The sequence below is a fragment of the Callithrix jacchus genome, chromosome 21, assembly GCF_049354715.1.
Source record: "Callithrix jacchus isolate 240 chromosome 21, calJac240_pri, whole genome shotgun sequence".
In the NCBI taxonomy this organism is placed as follows: Eukaryota; Metazoa; Chordata; class Mammalia; order Primates; family Cebidae; genus Callithrix; species Callithrix jacchus.
This window is the reverse complement of record NC_133522.1, coordinates 3,173,964-3,188,815: the sequence shown is the minus strand read 5'-3', so window position 1 is coordinate 3,188,815 and position 14,852 is coordinate 3,173,964.

Genomic DNA, 14,852 nt, shown 5'->3' with positions numbered 1-14,852 from the left:
TGGAGCTACTGACCCTGAAAGGGGAAAGGGAGCTAGAAACAAAGTTGTTCTAGTTTTCAGTATTGATTTGAACTTTATAGAATTTGAGATTCCCTAATATTTTCAACAGCCTACATTCATGTTAGATTCTTTTTTACTTATCACTAGTCAAACAATCTGAAAATTTTACACACACACACATATATAGTATAAATAATATTTTTGTCAATTATCATTTGGTCACAAAATTACTGATGATATGTTAGATAACCGTGAGTCTTTACTATAGCAAAAAATAACAAAAAGGAGTTTTGGTATTAATGTCATACGTAAATCTCAAGTCCCGTTTGCTTCTCTTAACACAGAACTACTTTAAGCATTATAAAATCAATTTCTAATGAAGTGCAACACTAGACATTTAATTTAATCAAATGCTCAGGAATTTTACTCTGCCTGTAGGAATTAATTTACTTTAATTATGTCAGTCATCCTTGGAGAAGCCAGTCCTTTGTATATATTGACTTATAAAAAATAGTTTCTTAAAAACATTATACTTTTTATATGTTTTTCATGCTAGATCCACAATATTTTAACCAAACTTATTTTTGTAATAACCACATGTTTTGGAGGTAATGACTACTTTCTGGTATTGAAAGATTAAGTAACAAGTAATGGTGATTGAATTGCAGAAGCAGAAAAAGAACATAGAGCCTCTAAGTATTAACATAATCTGAGGGTGAAGAGTTGTACGTGTTCAAGTTGAGTTACTTCTATTCTGACTTATAACAGAAGGATCAATCCTACCTACATCTTCCCTGAAAACAGCAATGGTAATATGTTGCCTAATATTAGAATGAATCTGTAGTTCTCAGAAGCATCAAGCAAACTCAAGAAATTGAGGGCATTAACTGGAAAAGGAAAGGAGACGTTCCTTTCAACCTTATAAAAAATACCTTCTACTTTGATACATGTACCGCCTACCCTGTTATTTGTATTTTAGCAATCAGTGAAAGTAAAATAATTAAAATAATTTTATTAATAAGGAATATATTTGATTTTTCCTGTTTAACTATTTTCAATTAGCATGGGAGTCATATCAGAATCACCTTTGCGAACTCTTTTCATCTTATTTGAAGGAAATTTAGATAATTATTTTTCTCTTGTTAAATGAGGACTTTTTACATTTTTAAATTCCTTCTCTTTATATTCATAGCCTCGCAGCCTAAGAGTTAATGAACTTCTGGTTTTTACCATCCAATTAATCTGATTAGTGATATTGTTGGAAACAGTAGAAACTATTGTTGGAATAACTAAAATAGCTCTGAAACTACTGCATACTGTTTCAGCCACACTTTAAAAATGAATATAAGTATAAATCTAGGTGTGTGGGGGTATGAAGTATATTAAGAATTATGCTATATATTGTAAAATCTGAACATAAACTCTCATGGAATCATATATATTAAGTAAAAAGCATAGGCATTAATAAGTATCCAAGTTGAAATTTTTCTCTGATAATTTTTGTCTCAAATATATTGTTTTTCTATAGCACCACACTGGTAGATATATCATGGTTCATTTCTGTCTATTCAAATAAAAAATAATTTTCAAAGTAGAACAATTTATAAAGTAAAAATTCTTCATTAGTAATTTAAAATTTAATCTGTAAATAATATAAGTACCAATACAAATAATAACTATATTTTAATATTTAATTTATTGATATTCTTTATAATAACTAGTTACTTTTTCCCGTCCACACAGCCCAACTTATAGATATTGTAAATAGCTTTTCTGACTGTTAAGTGACCAAATTGTGCTTTTCTAACATCTCAAAGTCATGACCAGGAAGAATCTCAGCCGTCATTTTCCCAATCAAATTTATTTTTCCTTAATATCAAAGGTGTTATCTTTCTTTAAAAATTATTTTTCCATCATTTTTTGGTACTAAATTGTGTTCTCTTAAATTTATATGTTGAAGCCCTAACCCCTATGTGACTGTATTTGGAGACAGGATCTTTAAAGGTAATTAAGGTTAAATTATTTTATAAGGGTAAGGTCTCAAATCAGTGAGGCTAGTACTTAAGGGAAAGAGACATCACAGATCGCGCTTTCTTTCTGCATTTTCAGAGGAAAAGCCATGTGAGGACATAAGAAGAAGCTGCTGTCTACGAGACAGGAGAAGAAGCCTCACCAGAAACAAGCCCAGCTGGCACCTTAATCTTGGACTTTCCACTTTTAAAACTGTGAGAGAATAAATTTTTTTTGTTGTTTAACACTCATAGTCTGTAGCTTTATATTACAGGCTCCAAAGAAGACTAATAGGACTACTTACAACCAATTTCCTTTAACAAGAACCATAATAAAATGCTTCTGTATATCTCCTGAAAATCTCTTTTCTATCTTCCATAATTAACCAGTTATCACAGATTTATTTTACCTTCTTCTTTCTCTTTTTTACTATATAGCTTTGTTTTCTTATATTTATAAATTAAAAGAAAAACACTAATTATATAATATGATCAAAGATAATGAAATTACAACCATCACCATTACAATCAAATTACCCATTACTTACTATAGCAATACCCCTTTACATAATAAAAACCAAGTGTCTTAAAACAATTATCATTCTATTAAAACTCAAGATGAAGGATTCAAGAATGAAAAAATCAGTTGTAATGTTCATAAAAGGAGATGTAAAAATCTTGATCTTTAATATGGAAAACATTAAAAAAAACCTAATTCCAACAGTAGCTTGTACTTTCTTCAATAATATCATTAATTGGATTGCCCTAATGGGAAAAAAAAGGTAGATATTCATTAACATTTGGGCCTGGGATATTGTGAGGTATAAAGAAAAAAAAGTATAAATGTAAAATGTCCCTATTCAACTATTCTAACTCTGATTTTCATCTACCTTGCTTTTTTTAAACTTTCTGTGATAGATTAATATAAAATATTGAAGGTAACACAGGATATCTGACATCAAAAGTATTCAAGTTAGTAATTAAAGAAGAAAGTAAGGGCATGCTTCAGAATGTTCACACATCCTTGAAGTCAGTAAGAGAATGATGAATTCCAAAAGAAGCAGTGATTTTTTTTTTTTAATTTCACCACATGTGCTCCTAGATTTAAAATATGCTTGTATTTTCCTTCTAAGAAAGAGTATAATCTGGGTCCCAAGCACTACTTTTATTTTTGAATGTATCATAATCACGACTAGTTTACTTAACCTGCTTCTGAGGCATGAACTACAATAGCAAGCTGTCCCCTGACATCACCATCTTGGGGCACGGTCCTCTCAAAATGACTACTATCTTTTAAAGTAGAGGTTGATACTTCAATACAACCCCACCTTCCTATTTTTATCTTGTGATTTTCTGAAACAAGTAATATCAATGGTAGAGGCAAACATTGGCAAACACTTTCAACAAGTTACAAGTTTGCTGACTTTCTTGAACAGTGAAAATTCAGTTCTTAATTTTGGAATAAATATGCATGTTTCTCTTTATCAGGTCACTGATAACAATGGTTAATTGCAAAATAAGAGTGATCAAACAATAAAATAAACAGTTAAAATATCATGTCAGAAAATGAAAAAAGATTAGTAACTCTATTAGCCTACACTCACGCTGCTAATAAAGACATACCCAAGACTGGGTAATTTATAAAGAAAGGAGTTTTAATGGGCTCACAGTTGCACATGGCTGGGAAGGCCTCACAACCATGGCAGAAGGTGAAAGAGAAGCCAAGGCACATCTAGCATGGCAGTCGGTAATCGAGCTTGTGCAGAGGAACTCCCATTTATAAAACCATCAGATCTCCTGAGATTTATTCACTACCATGAGAGCAGGATGGGGAGAACAGTCCTTAAGATTTAATTATCTCCAACTGGTTCCACTCTGACACATGGGGATTACTGCAATTCAAGGTGAGATTTGGGTGGGGACACAGCAAATCAGATAATAAATCAGTGTAGCAGAGGGATTCTGTCTATTGTCTATATAAATACTGGAGCACATGCATTTCATGCATGCCTAACATTAATTTTATACAATTTCCACTGACTCTAGGATATGGCTGCTAAATGGCATCATTAATGTTATATTTTTTATTATGGACAACTGCCGACCTGACTGCTAACTGGTCAGAAAACAGAGAAGAGTGGAATTGTTTTATCACATGTACCAGAAACCAGTAGGAGGTTACTGTTTCTATCCACCCTGTTGAGAGCACTTTGTTTCACTCATAAAATCTGTGCATATTGAGCTGAGGGAGATAGCAGTTATTAGTGTATCTGAAAAGAGCCAGAGAAATTGGCTATTTCTGTCGGCACTTCCACTTTAATCACCTGTTGAAGTGAGAAGTTTATGTTCCCTTTACCTGCGTTTCACATGCTATTAGAAAGACCATGACAAAACCTGGGGGCAAAAAGGGAGGTCTATCTAACAAACTCTGATTTATTTAAAGAAAAGAAAACTCTCTTAATGTAAATATAATAAGTAAATAAATATATGTATATAAATTATAGAATACTAAGTAATAATTTATTAAAAATGAAAATTCTGTTAAATGCTGCAAGTAGATGTGTATGCCATCTACATACACAGTGGATGTGTTTATTAAAGAATGACTAGGAGAAATTTCAGATGATGTCAAATATTACTAATAATTTAAATATACAGTATCAGCACGCACAGCAAAGCACATCTTTTATTTGGATATTATGTTGACATAAGTTAGATTTCACACTTGCATAAACATTCTGAAATGTTATTTTAATTCATATATTTGTGGGCGATTAATTCTTATTATAATTTTAGATAGATTAAAACTGTAGAGTACTTTTCAAATTCCATAGATTTTATAATTTTCAAAGTAAGAAATTTTGTAGTGGTCTTTGATATAGCTTGGCTCTGTGTCCCCATCCAAATTTCATTTTGAATTGTAATCGAATTGTAATCCCCAGGTGTCAAGGAAGAGACCTGCTGAGAGATGATTGGATCATGGCAGTGATCTTCCCATTCTGTTCTGATAGTGAGTAAATTCTCTTGAAATCTGATGGTTTTATAAGGGGCTCTTTCCTCTTTGCTATCACTCTCTCCTGTTGCCATGTAAAATGTATCTTGTGTGCCCTTCACCTCTGCTGTGATTCTAAGGCTTCCCCAGCCATGCAGAACTGTGAGACAATTAAACTTCTTTCTTTTTATATATTACCCCATGTCGAGTAGTATCTTTACAGCAGTACAATTATGAACTAACACAGTAAATTGGTACTGGTAGAGTGGAGTACTGCTACAAAGATACTTGAAAATGTGAAAGAGGGCCGGACGCGGCGGCTCAAGCCTGTAATCCCAGCACTTTGGGAGGCCAAGGTGGGTGGATCACGAGGTCAAGAGCTTGAGACCATCTTGGTCAACATGATGAGACCCCGTCTCTACTAAAAATACAAAAAATTAGCTGGGTATGGTGGTGCATGCCTGTGATCCCAGCTACTCCGGAGGCTGAGGCAGGAGAATTGCCTGAACCCAGGAGGCGGAGGTTGCGGTGAGCCAAGATTGCGCCATTGCACTCCAGCCTGGGTGACAAGAGCAAAACTCCGTCTCAAAAAAAAAAAAAAAAACATACATTAAAGTTTAATCAATATTTATGGGAAATTAAGGTCAAATTACCTTTACATACAAAATTCAAGTGCTAAAAGAGAAATGTGCATCAAATGTAGTACATTTATTGAGATAAATGCAGTAAATTATTACATCATTGTTGATAATATTAGAAATAAATTTTAAAAATGATTTGTTGTATCTATTTTTATATAAACAATATTATAAGGTAATTTATGTGATCCTACATAAAATACGAATAAGGGATTCATGGTTGAATACATAGGTGAACTGAAACATTTTCTGTGACATATTGTTTTTATCCTCACTCTGTATTTTAACTAAATCATTCACTCTTCTCCACACATTGAAAGAGATTGACAGGCAAACACTATGTAAGAGGACTTATGATATGTGAAACACTCTAGTATAATATCACAGAGTATGACATTCTCCTCTCGCAAATTTTGAGACTAACAACTTAAACAAATAGAAAATAGAAAAAAGGTTTGTTAACATTGGAAATGCTACAAAAACTTTTTGAAGAAAACATCAAAGTAAGAAATGAACATTGAAGCTGTGTTTGGTTGCTCCTGTGACTTTAATGGCACTTTGTCACCTTCAAAATTGCCCCTAAGTCTTGTGTAATTTTATCGGTTATTCAATAATCCTTAGAATTTAAAAAAACTTACATATATTTCTTTTCACTCATTTTAATTGGCAAAGAAATTGAGACCTAAAATAAAAAAGTCATAGCACCTGCTATAAAATATTTATATGTGAATAAAGAGATATCATGATTTCACTGGCACCACAGGAAGTAAAAGCCTCATGATTTTATCATATATGTGCATATTTAGGGCAAGTTGCCACTTTTTCAAAATCAAAGCCTACATACATTTACCTTTTCACATACTACATGTGGATAAAATGAATCAACTATTTGCATGTATTCTTAGCTTTTTTCAAACACTTCATATCAATAAGATGACCCATGCAAACCTATAACATATTTAATCATTATGAAAACTATATGGTTTTATTTATTAGGAAAGTTTGCTGGTGTTAAAATTCAATGATCAAGCATTTTCATTGCATATCTAATTTTATTATGAAAAAAAGTTAAAACTTGGCAAGTATGGCCAGGCGTGGTGGATCACGCCTGTAATCCCAGCATTTTGGGAGGCTGAGGCAGGCAGATCCTAAGGTCAGGAGATGGAGACTATCCAGCCAACATGGTGAAACCCTGTCTCTACTAAAAATTCAACAAATTAGTTGGGTATGGTGGCACGTGCCTGTAATCCCAGCGACTGGGAAGGCTGAGGCAGGAGAATCACTTGAACCCAGGAGGTGGAGGTTGCAGTGAGCTGAGATCATGCCACTGCATTCCATCCTGGGTGACAGAGTGAGGCTCCATCTCAAAAAAAAAAAAAAGAAATTGGCAAGATGGTGAGAATTGGAAGCCTCCTCTGTCACTGGTGGGAATGTGAAACAGTGCAGCTGCCTTTGCAAACAGTCTGGCAGTTCCCCCAAATGTTAGACCTCGAGTTACCAGTAATTCTACTCCAGGTAAATAGATAAGATGATAAAAGCATACATCCATGCAGAAACACGTAAACACAAATTCTTAACTTTATTATTTACATCAATTCATATTTACATTGATCTATACTGGTGATGAAGTCCTGTCTTCACTTATTTTTACTCTGACTTGTTGTTCTAGCCATAACTGCAAGTGGGCCATTGAAGACTCCTACCGTGACTATGGAGCTGTCAATCTCTCCCTTTAGTTCAAAAGTTCATATGAAGCCGGGCGCGGTGGCTCAAGCCTGTAATCCCAGCACTTTAGGAGGCCGAGGCGGGTGGATCACGAGGTCAAGAGATCGAGACCATCCTGGTCAACATGGTGAAACCCCGTCTCTACTAAAGATACAAAAAATTAGCTGGGCATGGTGGCACGTGCCTGTAATTCCAGGTACTCGGGAGGCTGAGGCAGGACAATTGCCTGAACCCAGGAGGCGGAGGTTGCGGTGAGCCGAGATCGCGCCATTGCACTCCAGCCTGGGTAACAAGAGCGAAACTCAGTCTCAAAAAAAAAAAAAAAAAGTTCATATGACCCAATTGTTCACCCACTGACGAATTTATTTAAAAAATGATATGTCCATACAACAAAAATGATTCGTGAATGCACCTGGAAACCATTATGCTAAGTGTAATAACAGTCACAAAAGATCATCTACTCTATGACATGTCCATACAACAAAGATGATTCGTGAATAAAGTAGGGATTGGAAAGTGGGGTGGTGGATATGGGTAGCTTAGATAGGAAAAAGGATGCGATTGCTATTGGGTATTCAGCTTTTCGTTTTCAGGGAAGGAAATGTGTGTTCCAAAATCACATTCTGATGGTGATCAAATAATTATGAATTCACATTTCAATAAAAGAAAAAACTTCAATCATGCACTTTAAATGCATGAACTGTGGATTATAAGTTACATGTCAATAAGTCTTCTATAAATCTAATAATATTTTCACTTAGAACAATTTAATTCCAAATAATTATAATATTTTACAACTTCATTGATGATTATATGGTATATAGAACTGTGGTACATAAAAGCATCTTTGAACATATGGAAGATAATAAAACAAAAGACATTTATTTCAATTCCCAATTAAACTAATATAGATTAAAATAAAAATGTGGCCAAATTCTGCATAATGCAATATTTAATAAGACCCTAATACTAAATTTTTACTAAAATGGTAGAAATACTAATAAAAGAACTTCATTATGAAATTCTATCTGACTATTGTATATTTGAAATTAGATGTTAAATCACACTACACTTGACATTTAAATCAGTTTTTAAAATACAACCGGTCTTTGAAAAGCTTAGACTCACCTTTACCAGCATTTGTCTATCAAAGCACTTAAACTCCATCTATTTTTGTTTTTAGCCCATGGATGGTTAGCAATACTCTCACAAAAAAAATCAACAATGCAATTGATTTAGGAAGTACTTGCCTCATCATTTAACATTTTCAGCTTGATATAACAAAATAAGCATTCAATAAACTGTTCACCTACACAGAGAACCATGCTACTGCAATTACACTCGAGTTGATTGAGGCCAATTTAATGATAATTAATGATTTACAAGGTCAAGAAGCTCCATTTCTAACTCCATGTTGCTAAAATGGTCACATCTCATACGTGGGTAAGAATGCCAAGTGAAGTAAACACATGAAAACTATGTCTAATAAACTTTTGTATTTTATGAATCTAAATAAATTAGCTAAAATTATATTCAGCTACTTTTAGTAAGATTCACATATTGACCTTTGGCTATTGACACATTTTTATTTTTATGATTATTTCTAAACATAAAACACCTGTTGATTTCCTTCCCACAAAGAATAATCCATATATTTGGCTCATATTTAGTTTCTACGTAAAGCCGCTCTTTGATTTGGAATGATGTTTCTTTTTTTTTTTTTTTTTAAATTGCATTTTAGGTTTTGGAGTACATGTGAAGAACATGTAAGATTGTTGCATAGGTACACACATGGCCGTGTGGTTTGCTGCCTTCTTCCCCATCACATATATCTAGCATTTCTCCCCATGTTATCCCTCCCCAACTCCCCACTGCCCGCTGTCCCTCCCGTAGCTCCCCCCCAACAGAAATGTTCCTTTTTAATACTAGAAAAGTCATATGACATTTTGGTAGTACGTATGTGTCCTGAATCCTAAAAATCTTAATTTATTGCTGATTTCATCATTAAATTATCCAAAGGCCAAAACATATGTGTAAGTACACACATTTCAAAGCATCACACATAACTCAGAAAATGTTAACAAATAATATTTGATAGTTACTATTTGTAAGGAAAATTATATTCATGTCATTTGAAGGGATATTTAGGAAAACTAAGTTGTTCTGAAACACAGGGAGTAAGAGAATGACAAATAGTTTTTGACTTCCTTGATTTCTTGACTATTATTCTCTGCCTCACAGAAGAGGGTGTAGAGTAGCCACACGTAAACTCCTATTACCATTTTCTCACAGAGCCATGCTTGGACAAGCTTTTGTTTTTAGAAGGGAAACCACTAACACAAGCATAGAACATCTTGAAATTTTTAGTCCAAAATTGAGTGTTTGATGTTTATTTGATATGTAATGTTCCCTTTAATCCCATTATTTTAATTCTGACTCTTCCACTGAGGGTAATTTTTTTTTTTTTTTTTAAGGAAAAAAGAGAAAGAGAAAGGGGGAGAGAGAACAGCAGTCTTGCTCTATTGCCCAGGCTGGAATGCAATCTAAAGTAGGTATTAAAAACCTCTTTTATGGCTATAACTGTACTTATCAGAGGAGACAGGAAGTAATAAGGGAAGAAAATAACAAATGAACAGCCAACCAATATTTCATTTAAGTCTGTGAAATGCTATGCAAATGCTGAAGGGTTATTTACTTCCAATAGGTGATCACTTTCAAAATAGGTGTAATGTGATACTGAGAAAAATGTATGTTCTGTACACCTGGGGTGAAGAATTCTATACATATTCACTGAATTTACTTGTTCCAGGTCTGAAATCAAATCATAAATGTCCCTGTTAATTTTCTATCTCATTGATCCGTCGAATATTAACAATGTGGTGTCAAAGTCTCCTGCTATTATTGTGCAGGAGTCCAAGTCTCTCTATAAGTCATTGAGAACTTGTCTTATGTATCTGGGTGTTCCTATACTGGGCGAATATATATTTATGACCATTGACTCCTATTGTTGTATTGATCCTTGTACCATTATGTAATGTCCTTCTTTGTTTCTTTTAGTCTTTGTTACTATGAAAGTCTATTTTGTCAGAGACAAGAGTTACAACTCCTGTTTTTTTCTTTTCTTTTCTTTTCTTTTTTTTTTCCTCTCCATTTGATTGGTAAGTCTTCCACCAAAGCTTTGTTTTGAGTCTTTGCATGTCCTTGCCTATGAGAAGGATCTGGATACAGCGTACTGATGGGTTTTGGCTCCTATGGGCTTCTATGAAGGGCGAATTTCATGGAACGCCTATGTTCTGAATATCTGAATTCTATTAAGAGCCTTCTTTGCTTTGTTCGTGGACCTACTGCCACAGGATCCTTAGGGTGTTGCTTTAGCAAGAAACCTCTGTGGCCAGCAGTGCATTTTGCCTGAGTACTTCTTGCACCTGCTGGGCCTGTTCTGCCTACTCAGCCCAGCAGGCTGTGCTTTGCTTACACTACCACCCCGGATGCCACACCCGCTAAGTGCAAGTCGGTTGCAGAGTGGTGAGGGGTGTGTGGGTGAGCGAGCACAGGGTCCAGCCACGGCACACAACCAGGCACACTGGCTGCTGGGGTGGAGTTGGAGGCTCCAGGTATCAGCACAGGGGCCAGTTCTGTGTGAGGCTATCGCTGGACCAAATGTACTGCTGGTGGCTTCTACTGAGGGCACCTATGTCTAGAAATGAGGGACACAGTGGCACCCAGAAGCTTGGAGATGCCAGGAACTGCCAAACTCCAAAAAGGGTGTCCTAGTCCTGGCTCAGGGAACCCCTAAGTCTGGGATCCCCAAAGGGCTGCAGATCTTCTCTACTTTTCATCACCCGCAATGTGGCAATCAGGGGTGTTTCAGCCCTGTTTGTATGTTACAGCTCCTTTAGTCCCACCGTTCATCAGGTCCCATGTTCTTGTCTCATGTCCAGGAAGAGTGAGGTGCTGGAAAATACTCTTCAGGATATCATCCAGGAAAATTAAAAAAAAAAAAAAAAGGAAGAGTGAGGTAAGCAGACAACTAGAGGATGAACAGGATGGAGAGGAGCTTCATTGAATGGCAGAACAGCTCTCAGGAGACCCAAACTGGGTACTTCCCTTCTGCAGGCAGGTCATTCTGATGTCTGGGCAACCCTCAGTGGAGAGGAGGCCGGGAGTGGGTAGCTCCTACTCTCTGGCAGGTCTTCCCCTTATCTGCCCGAATCTGCTTGAGTCTGGGGTTTTTATGGATTCAGAAAGGAGGAAGTGCATGCTGATTGGTCCATGGGTGGCCAGCAGTGGGCTGAGAAAAAGCACCGTAAGTTCTCACTTTGGTCTGCAGAATGTGCAGCCCCAACCTAGGCTTCAGGCCTTCCCTGGCTTGAAGGTGGGGCTTCACTGGACACACCCCTTGTGCCCAGGAGCCTGTCTGCTTCCTGCCATCGTGGTGCCCATGACTGCAAGGCTGTTAATGCTTAGGGAAACCTGCAGACCTGCACCTAGCTGTCCTCAGCCCCTCCTCGGCCTTCCTTCTGTGCTCCTCAGTGCCCAAAGTCTGGAGGAGGCTAAGGCAGCAGGGGGTTGGCATGTGAGCAGAGCCCCAAGTATTGGCACACCTGGCTGGGTTGTGATGATGCCTGGGCTAGAATTCAACTTTGCTACAAAATTAGAGCAGTTACTAGGAGCAGGGAGAGGCCAGGCAGCAGAAGCAGGCACTTCCGAGACTCTGGGGGAGAGGTTTCCCAGGTCCCTGAGTGCACAGGGCTGCCTAGGTCGGCAGCCGGGGATGGGTAGCTGCAGGGTTTCCAACCACCCAACTCAAAATGGAGCAGTGCCCCTGACCCTGCCCGCTCTGTGAAGTTCATGGCCTGGCTATGCCTCCACCACTGAAGCTGGTATCATAGCAGTGGCCATTCCAGAAGGGCTGCCCCTGCCATCACTGCCCTCCTGCTAATTTCAACGCAATCAAAATTCCAAAAGATAGTTAATACAACCTAAAAGTGAAGACAGAAACTCCAACAGAACCCTCTTAAAAGCCCCAAACCAACTCAATTTTTAAAATTTTACTTCTTTAAGGAGTCAATTCCAGAATTCTTAAAATAGCTAATAAGTACTTTTACAGTCTGAATTTAGTCTATTTTTCTTAGTACTATAAACTCAGATCCAAGAAAGTATAGATTTGACAGTACCAAATTATCATTATTGTGATTTCATCGGAGCATCTATGTTTATATTTTTGTTCCTGTCAGTCGTTATTTGCATCACAATACAAAATTGTCATTATTGTATTGTCAAATCTCTAATTCAGTAGAGACTACTTGCTCTTTATAGAAAGATAGCCACATGGAGCATTGTTCACCTCATGGACTCCTACTCATTCTTAAATGAACGTATTTAATGTCCACTCCCTCTGAATTCTTCCTGTGTTCCTGCATTTCTAGGAGTATAGGGAACATAGTCTTTATAGCTGGCAGTGCAGTGAGATCACAAACCTTATTTAGGTAATAGTGGTTCTAAATAGTTCTTGATTCACCTGACCTGTATTGAAATGAGCAATCTGCATCTTATTCATTTATTATTAGTTTTATTTGGTAGGTTTGTTTTGTTTTGTTTGTGTTTTTCCACTGCATACTTAAAGCAACACTATTCTAAATAGAATTGCTTAAGACTGAGTATTTGCGCACGAAATCCTTAAGGGGAATTTTTCAACAGGTATTCATTTATTATAGAAAGCTAATATTTGAGATAAACCTTCACTAGTAATTATAAAGGGATCTGGTTACTCTTTGCTATTAACATATATTTATATTTTGTTCTTAATTTGCTTGTGAAAATAATATTGTGTAAACAATAAACTGTGTGTCATATTCTCTAATACATATTTTTAACTTAACATTACTAATCAACTGTCAATTTGGCCAGAGAATCTTGTTTCTCCTGCACCATCTGGGTGTCTCTGCTTTTCTTTCTTCAAATGATAATGCAATCCTTTCATATGATTTTTTTAAATTACCGTTCTCTGTCACAACTGGAAAGAAATTTACTGTTTCCCACTTCATTCCCAATTTTCTTGGCAATGCTGCTTTCAATGAAGTCCATATGACCAAATAAATTTGCAAACAAAATAAAATAACCATAAAGTAATATCTGACATATAAAAAATGATAGTTTTCTGGTTAAATGTACCTTCAATGATTTATCTTTATTTGTATATGCTTTAACATTGCTTTTGTTGTTCAGAGTTTTCTTTGGCATGATTATTTTATCTGTGGTTTAAAAATCTACTACACATTTCTTTTGAATACACTTAGTAGGATCTCAAAGCTTGAGGGTGAGGGAATTCTTTAAAAATAAACAAACATTTTTGATCCAAGGATAGCGTAACTCTGGGAGACTCAGTTAAGGATGAATTCAATTCGGTTGCGGTGGTTTATATATGTATGCTGTTCTCTTGCACATGTATCCATTTCCTGAAACTACTGCAACAAATTACCACAAAGGGGATGGCTTCAAACAATACAAGTTAGCCCTTTCAAAGTTCTGAAGACTAGAATTTGAAATCAAAGTGCAATCAGGCCATATTTCTTCCAAAGTTTCTAGGAAAGAATCATCCCTCACGTCTTCCAGCTCCCGGTGGCTTTAGGTATTCCTTGGCTTGTGGCAAGTTAATTTCAGTCTGTGACCTTTTTTTCTCTATGTCTATGATTAAAATCTCTATCTGCCTTTTCTCATAAGAGTATTTATCATAGAATTTAGGATAATAAACCCTAAATTAGGATGATTTCATCTGAAGATAATTACATCTGCAAAGATTTTTTTTTTTTCCAAATGAGGTCATTTACATGGGTTCCAGCAACTGAAGCTTGAGCATGTCTCTTTGGGGGTTAATTTTCAACCCAGTGCCCATACCAAGACATTTGTTAACATTTCTATGAAGGGTTTGTGAAATATTTTCAAGAAAAATTATTTTATTGATTGAAGTAGGCCAACCTGCTGAAAAACCATTTTATTCTCTCTCTCTCTCTCTCTCTCTCTCATTCTCTGTATTATTACCCTACACACATATACACACACATCATCTGGTATATTACTTTAAGAAACAAAAGTAATCCCATTGTTTTAGGTTTATTTTACATTTCTCAGCAACTTTTTCAAAATCTCATTAATTATCATGGTAATAAACATCAAAATATGCAAATAAATGGACAATAACAGAAATCCTGCAATTTGTATAATGACCAACAAGTCACTATACAAGAGAAAGCAAGCATGTATAGCTCCTTTTCATTGGTGAGGAAATTCAAGCTCATAACTGTATTGTTTTTCCAAGATTAAGTTACTGATAGAGTAGAGGATACATACAAAGACCAAGCTCTTGACTTCAGGCTCTGATCTCCTTTGCAAACAGAATGTCTAAGTCCTTTCATATTCAGAATCTTGTTTGCCCCTCTCCCTCTGCCATTCCACTCTGAACTCAGTGTTGGATCAATCCATTGCTAC